This window comes from Tupaia chinensis, unplaced genomic scaffold, assembly GCF_000334495.1.
Source record: "Tupaia chinensis unplaced genomic scaffold, TupChi_1.0 Scaffold000018_1, whole genome shotgun sequence".
Taxonomy (NCBI): domain Eukaryota; kingdom Metazoa; phylum Chordata; class Mammalia; order Scandentia; family Tupaiidae; genus Tupaia; species Tupaia belangeri.
In genome coordinates, this window is record NW_006159448.1 from 6,805,612 (window position 1) to 6,812,060 (window position 6,449).

Sequence of the window (6,449 nt, forward strand, 5' to 3'; positions counted from 1 at the left end):
TAAGACCCCCCCAAAAGCACAGTCAATAATCCCCAATATAGACAAATGGGATTACATCAGACTAAGAAGTTTCTGCATGGCAAAAGACACAGTAAGTAGTGTGAACTGACAGCCCTCAGAATGGGAAAATATTTTTGTAAATTATGCATCAGATAAGGGACTGATAACCAGAATACACAAAGAACTCAAGCAGCTGTTCTGAAAAAAGATAATCAACCCTATTAAAAGATGGGAGAAGGAGTTGAAAAAAACACTCTCTAAAGATGACATACAAATAGCCAAAAGGCATATGAAAAAATGCTCAACATCCCTCATCGTAAGGGAAATGCAGATCAAAACAACAATGTCAGAATGTCTAAAACAAAACAGAACAAAACATGGTAAGTGTTGGCGGGGGTGTGGTGAAAGGTGAATGCTCTTACACTGCTGGTGGGAATGTAAATTAGTCCAACCACTGTGGAGAACAATTTGGAGATTGCTCAAAAGTCTACAAATAGAACTACCATATGATCCAACAATCCCATTCCTTAGCATCTACCCAAAGGACCGAAGAATTCTTTATTGGAAAAGTGCTTGCACATCGATGTTTATTGCAGCACTTTTCACAATTGCTAGGACATGGAACCAACCCAAATGCCCCCATATGGATGAATGGATTGAAAAACTGTGGGACATATATTCTATAGAATACTATTCAGCCATAAAAAACATTGTGTGTATCATTCTAATCACTGCATTATATTTGACCTTATTTATTTTCCATATTTATCTATTTCCTCCTTATTTTTGGATTTTTAAAATATTCATTTATTTATTTATTTACTTATTTAGCTACAAGATGTGTGTGTTCACCAGAGAGACAGCAACAGAGAGAGAAACAGAGAGTGAAAATGAGACATCCTCCCAAAGGGATGGCCACATCGCAAAGGGATGGCTACATCTCTTCTCCTCCAGTCTCCTTTTGAGATTTTGGACACACATGCCCAGCATGATTTTCAAGCTGCTGTGTCAGAGACTTGAACCTCACAGACAAACATGTGGGATCCAGAGCCTTAACCACCACAACATCTTCTGACCCATTGTTGGATATTTATTTTTTTGTGCATGCTATAGGGCACATGGGCTTGCCAGACAGACAGTAAGAGAGATAGTGAGAGAGAAAGTAAGAAATTAGTACTGGAAGTCACATGGCGAACCACAGATTCAGATCATCCAATCAAGCTGAAAACATACTTTGTGCATATAGAGGCACCCAAGATTCTGAGGAGCTGGACAGGACCCTGTCAAGGGTATTTCTCTCTTTTTCTCTGCCATAATGCACATGTGCTATTACATATAGGTAGATAGATAGATAGATAGATAGATAGATAGATAGATAGATAGAGATAGATAGATATTTCCATACATACCCATCAAAAGATCTATTTTCTCAAGGAAGCGACTGTTCCTCTATTGATTTTTTTTAATAATCTGAAAATTGAGCTAACAATCGGAATATTAGTTCCAATTAAATTGTGCTAAATTTCATTTTTTAGTATTTTAAAACATAATTACTAGCTCCTAATTTTCTGTGATAATAAAAGAGATAAACAACTTGAATGAACAGATTTAGAAAAATCCAAGTCATTGGTGTTGGTAATATGCTTTAAAGTTACGGTTGACTAAATGCAAGGAAGAAGATAATTAAGTTCCCATCCCTATGTGGTATCAAAAGAGGAATAGACAGCCACTCTGTGATGAATTCAGTACATTCAGAATGGTTCTGTAATTATAAGGTAAAAGGAGATGTGTTAGCATTCAAGTTCATCTGCAAATATTATAAAAATGCAAAGAATCATGCTCAAATTAAAAATTGGCATCTTTTTCACATTCAGGAAGCCTAGAAGAAGTCAGCTCTGGGCTGGTTGGTGCAGCACCTCTTGGAGTCAGGATCCAGGCTTTCACTACCATATGGCTCCCCTAAACACCATTTCCATCTATTGACTCGTTTCATGATCCAAGATGGCTACCGGATCATGAGTCATTCCATCTACTCTCCATGCTTGAGGAGGGAGGGATCAATAGATCACTTTCCTTCCCTTAAACACTCCATCTATTTATATCCTATTGGACATAAATTAGTTCCATGATTATATGTAGCACAAATGAAGGCTAGAACAGTAATCTTTATTCTAGTGGTCCATGAGCAAAGCTGGGAAGGAAAAGAAAGATAGAGATTTTAGAGAAAGAGAGATTTTTGCTATAGAATATGTGCACTCTCCAGAGAGAAACAGAGAAACAGAAAGTAAGAAATCACTCCTGGGGGTGGCCACGCTGCAATCCCTTCTTCTCCATTCTCCTTTTGGGATCTTGGGCACACAGGCACGTGTAAGGCATGAATTTTAAGCCACTGAGTTTGGGACTCAATACTCAGTCAACCATGTGGGATGTCAGAGACATAATGATTATGCCATCTGCTGGTCCCACAGGAGATTTATTTCTAATAAAGAAGGAAAGAATGACATTCAAAGAATGTTTTGTAGGAGAGCTAGCATTCTCTGCCAGGAGAGTTACTGAGCTAAGTGGGAAGAAGGATAAAGAGACAGAGAGATATAAACTTCCAAAGATGGAATCAGTTTAGAAAATGATGATAGGGAGTCACAACATAACCTCAATGTCCTCTTCTGTCTATGTTCCAATTCAGTTTGAGACTCTGCTTTTTCCATTAAATAGAGGTAGAGTCTATTTCTTCACTCCCTGAATCTGGGCCGGCTTATGAATGGCTTTGATGAATATAATGCCGCAGAAGTGATGTTGCAAGACTTCTGATGCTAAGCCTTAAGAGACCTTCTATTTTTATCCTCTTAACATACTCCTTCCATTATATAAGAAAGTCCAGGCCAGACTTCTGAATGATGAGAGACCATGTAAAAAAAGTGACAACTGACACCAGGATCTCAGACTTGTGAATGAGGCTATTTTTAGAGCTTCTAGTACCATCTGAGCAAACAGCTGACTGAAGCCTTATAAGTGAACTTAGGAGAGAGCAGCAGAAGAAATGCCCACTCAATCCTAGAACCATAAAAGAAAATAAATCATTGCTTCAAGGTGGTTTGTTATACAGCAATAGACAACTGATACAGTCACATATTTGAAAATCATGACAAAAAAAGTTCAACATTTGACAATACTGACTTCTAAATTTCATACACTATGTAGTCCTGATGTTAAACAAACCTGAATACAGACATTGAAAATATTCATTTGAATTAAAATTTTTAATGTGATAACATTTGTACTGTCAAATTTACTTTCTTGGAACAGCGTCACAAATAGTTTATGGGATTCTTGAAAATAAAAATAACAGAAAGCCTCATTACCATGTTTGTATAAGACTCCTCTTCCTCGATACAGGTGCCTCATATAACTTAAAAAGTATTATTGATTAACAAAGTGAAGAAGCATTCAATATAAGAAAGATAACAAAATAAATGAGGAAAATAAAATATGGCCAACTTCTTATTTTCTAGCACATCTGCCAAAGGGACAGATGCAAACCAGGGTTTGGGATAATGATGATAAAAACATTGGCAAAACATTAAAAAAAAAAAAGAAAGAAAGAAAACTACATAGACAGCTAAACATGGCAGAACAAATAGCTACTCAAGGAGGGTTATAGACCAAAAGGGTAGTTTGTGTACTCACAACTTTAAGAAAGGTGCTGGTGGGAACCAGCAGTTAGTGTAATGGCTATGTCGCTGGACTCCCACGTAGTCGACTGCGGTTCGTGTCCCGGACCCGGTGGCTTAAAACTCACGCCAGGCGCGTGTGCGTGCATGCCCAAGATCCCAAGAGGAGAATGGAGGAGAAGGGATTGCAGCGTGACCATCCCCCCTGGGGGGTGATTTCTCGCTTTCTGTCTCTATGTCTCTCTCTGTCTGTCTGGCGAGCGCACGCGCCCTACAGTGAAAATCTCTCCAAAAAAAAAAAAAAAAAGAAAGGTGCTGGTTACTCTTAGGCCTTCATCCTCTTTAATACTCCTAAATGGCATCTGATACCACATATACATTAAAAAAATAAATGAAAGAATTCTAATAGGGCTAAACAACTGACCCCAAAGATACATAAAGCAAACCATCTTCCTTCGACTACGTACTACTCTATTCCTCCTACTTCACAACTCTTTCCTTGAGCATGTGAACCAACCCCGGACTCCAGTATCAGCATGGAAATGAATGTTCTCTTCCTATTTTATTATCTTACTCAAAGAACTAATACCAATTATGTTCAAATCAGTAGGAAAAAAAAAAAGCTTAAGACACTAGACTCCCACATGGCTTACCATGGTTTGAGTCCCAAACCCGGTGGCTTGAAGTTTAAGCTGGGCACATGTGCTGGCATGCCCAGAATCCCTAGAGGAGAATGGAGGAGAAAGGACTGCAGTGTGATCATCTCCCTGGGGAGTGATTTCTCACTTTTTCTCTCTCTGTCTTTGTCTCTCTCCAGCAAGCACGTGGTACGCTATGACAAAAACCTAAAAATAAATACATAAAACAAAGAAAGAAAATCAAAATCTAAAAACGTTCTCATTTAACTTTATATATGTATATTTTTAGGTTTTTGTCATAGCGTACCACGTGCTTGCTGGAGAGAGACAAAGACAGAGAGAGAAAAAGTGAGAAATCACCTCCTGGGGGGTGCTGGCCACATCACAATCCCTTCTCTTTTCTCCTCCTCGCACATCACAATCCCTTCTCCTCTTTTCTCCTCCTCAGATCTTGGGCATGTACATGTACCCAGTGTGATTTCAAGCCAGCATGTCCGGGACTCAAACTACAGTTTGCCACATGAGAGTCCAGTGATATAACCACTATATCATCTGCTGGCCCCCTTCTCCTTGTTTTTTGTTGTTGTTGTTGTTGTTTTGTTTTGTTTTTTTTAATTTTTCTCTAAAGACCCATCGTCCTAGATTCTGAACATCTATCCATTTCAAGCACTGATAGATGTGTCAAAAGACCCTTTGCACTAGAAGTACTTGTATGGAGTCTCGCGGCCCACTCCTGGCAGCGAAGCACTTACCTTTTCTTCTCTATCTTTTGATCACAGAAAGCAATACCAAAGCAGGGGCTTGAAATTAACATGCCCTGTCTCTCCTAGCACCTGTGTTGTAAGAATGAGAGGGCTTGAAATGTGAAGTTCTAGTAGACTGGTTGTTTATGTGTCATGTAGACCAAACCTAAGTACTTTGGCTTAAAATGGCATTTCTGGTCTCCGAGTCTGAGCTTTTAACCCCACCTAATGCTGTCAATTGAGTACAAAGTAATTGTACTAGCTATTACCACAACGTGCAAGACAACGCATAGATGGGGAGTAGGGGATGAGTTTACACTCTGACAGACCATAATACAGTGCTTTATATCAGTGATTTTTTTTTCCCTGTTGGGCTTTTAAATACAATTGGCCTGATAAAAATCAAGAGACAACGCATAGATGGGGAGTAGGGGATGAGTTTACACTCTGACAGACCATAATACAGTGCTTTATATCAATTTTTTTTTTTCCCTGTTGGGCTTTTAACTACAATTGGCTTGATATAAATCAAGATAATCTGGCAAAGAGCGGGGAAAAAGGATTTTGAAAATTTCAATATGCTGTTCAATTCTTTGATTATCTGGAGGACTTGGCACCCAGAATATCTTTTTTTTTCTCGTGAACCTCCAATAATCAAATCCTTTTATCAATTCAAGACCTACAACCCCTAGAAAGTAATTTCTCTCCATTCTCTTCCTGTTTGGCACAAAATAAACAACCATAAATACGTTTACATTCAATTTAAAAGATCACTGCTTCCTGCAATGAGATTTAAGGTGACTTACAGCTAATTGGAATAAAAACGACAGTAAGCATGTTTGTCGGGTGTGAGTGGAGGAGCTGTTCAATGTATAGATTAAAAAATTGCTGTTGATGTTTATGAATGGGACTCAAACCACTGGCAGTGACAGCACTTTGAACTCTTTGTCTAGTAGAAGGGATGCACAAAATGAGCCATTGTTAAACAAAAAAAGATTGAGTTCATTTCTAGGACTGACAAACCCAGTGACAAAAATGGAGTGGCTTAAAACAACAGAAATGTGGGACCAGCAGACGGCAAAATGGTTACGTCACTGGACTCTCGTGTAGTCGATTGTGGTTAGAGTCCCCAACCTGGCAGCTTGGAAACACATGCTGGGTGTGTTTTGTGTGTGTGCCCAAGATCCCAATAAGAGAGTGGAGGTGAAGGGATTAACAGTGTGGCCTTCCCCTCTGGGAGATGATTTCTCGCTCTCTGTCTCTCTCTGTCTCTTCTGTGAGTACACATGCCCTATAGCAAAAACCTTTCCCAAAAAATAGTTATAATAGAAATCCATTCTCTCACAGTTCTGGAGGCCGAAAGGTAGTGAAAGGCCATACTTCCTATGGAGGCTCTAGGG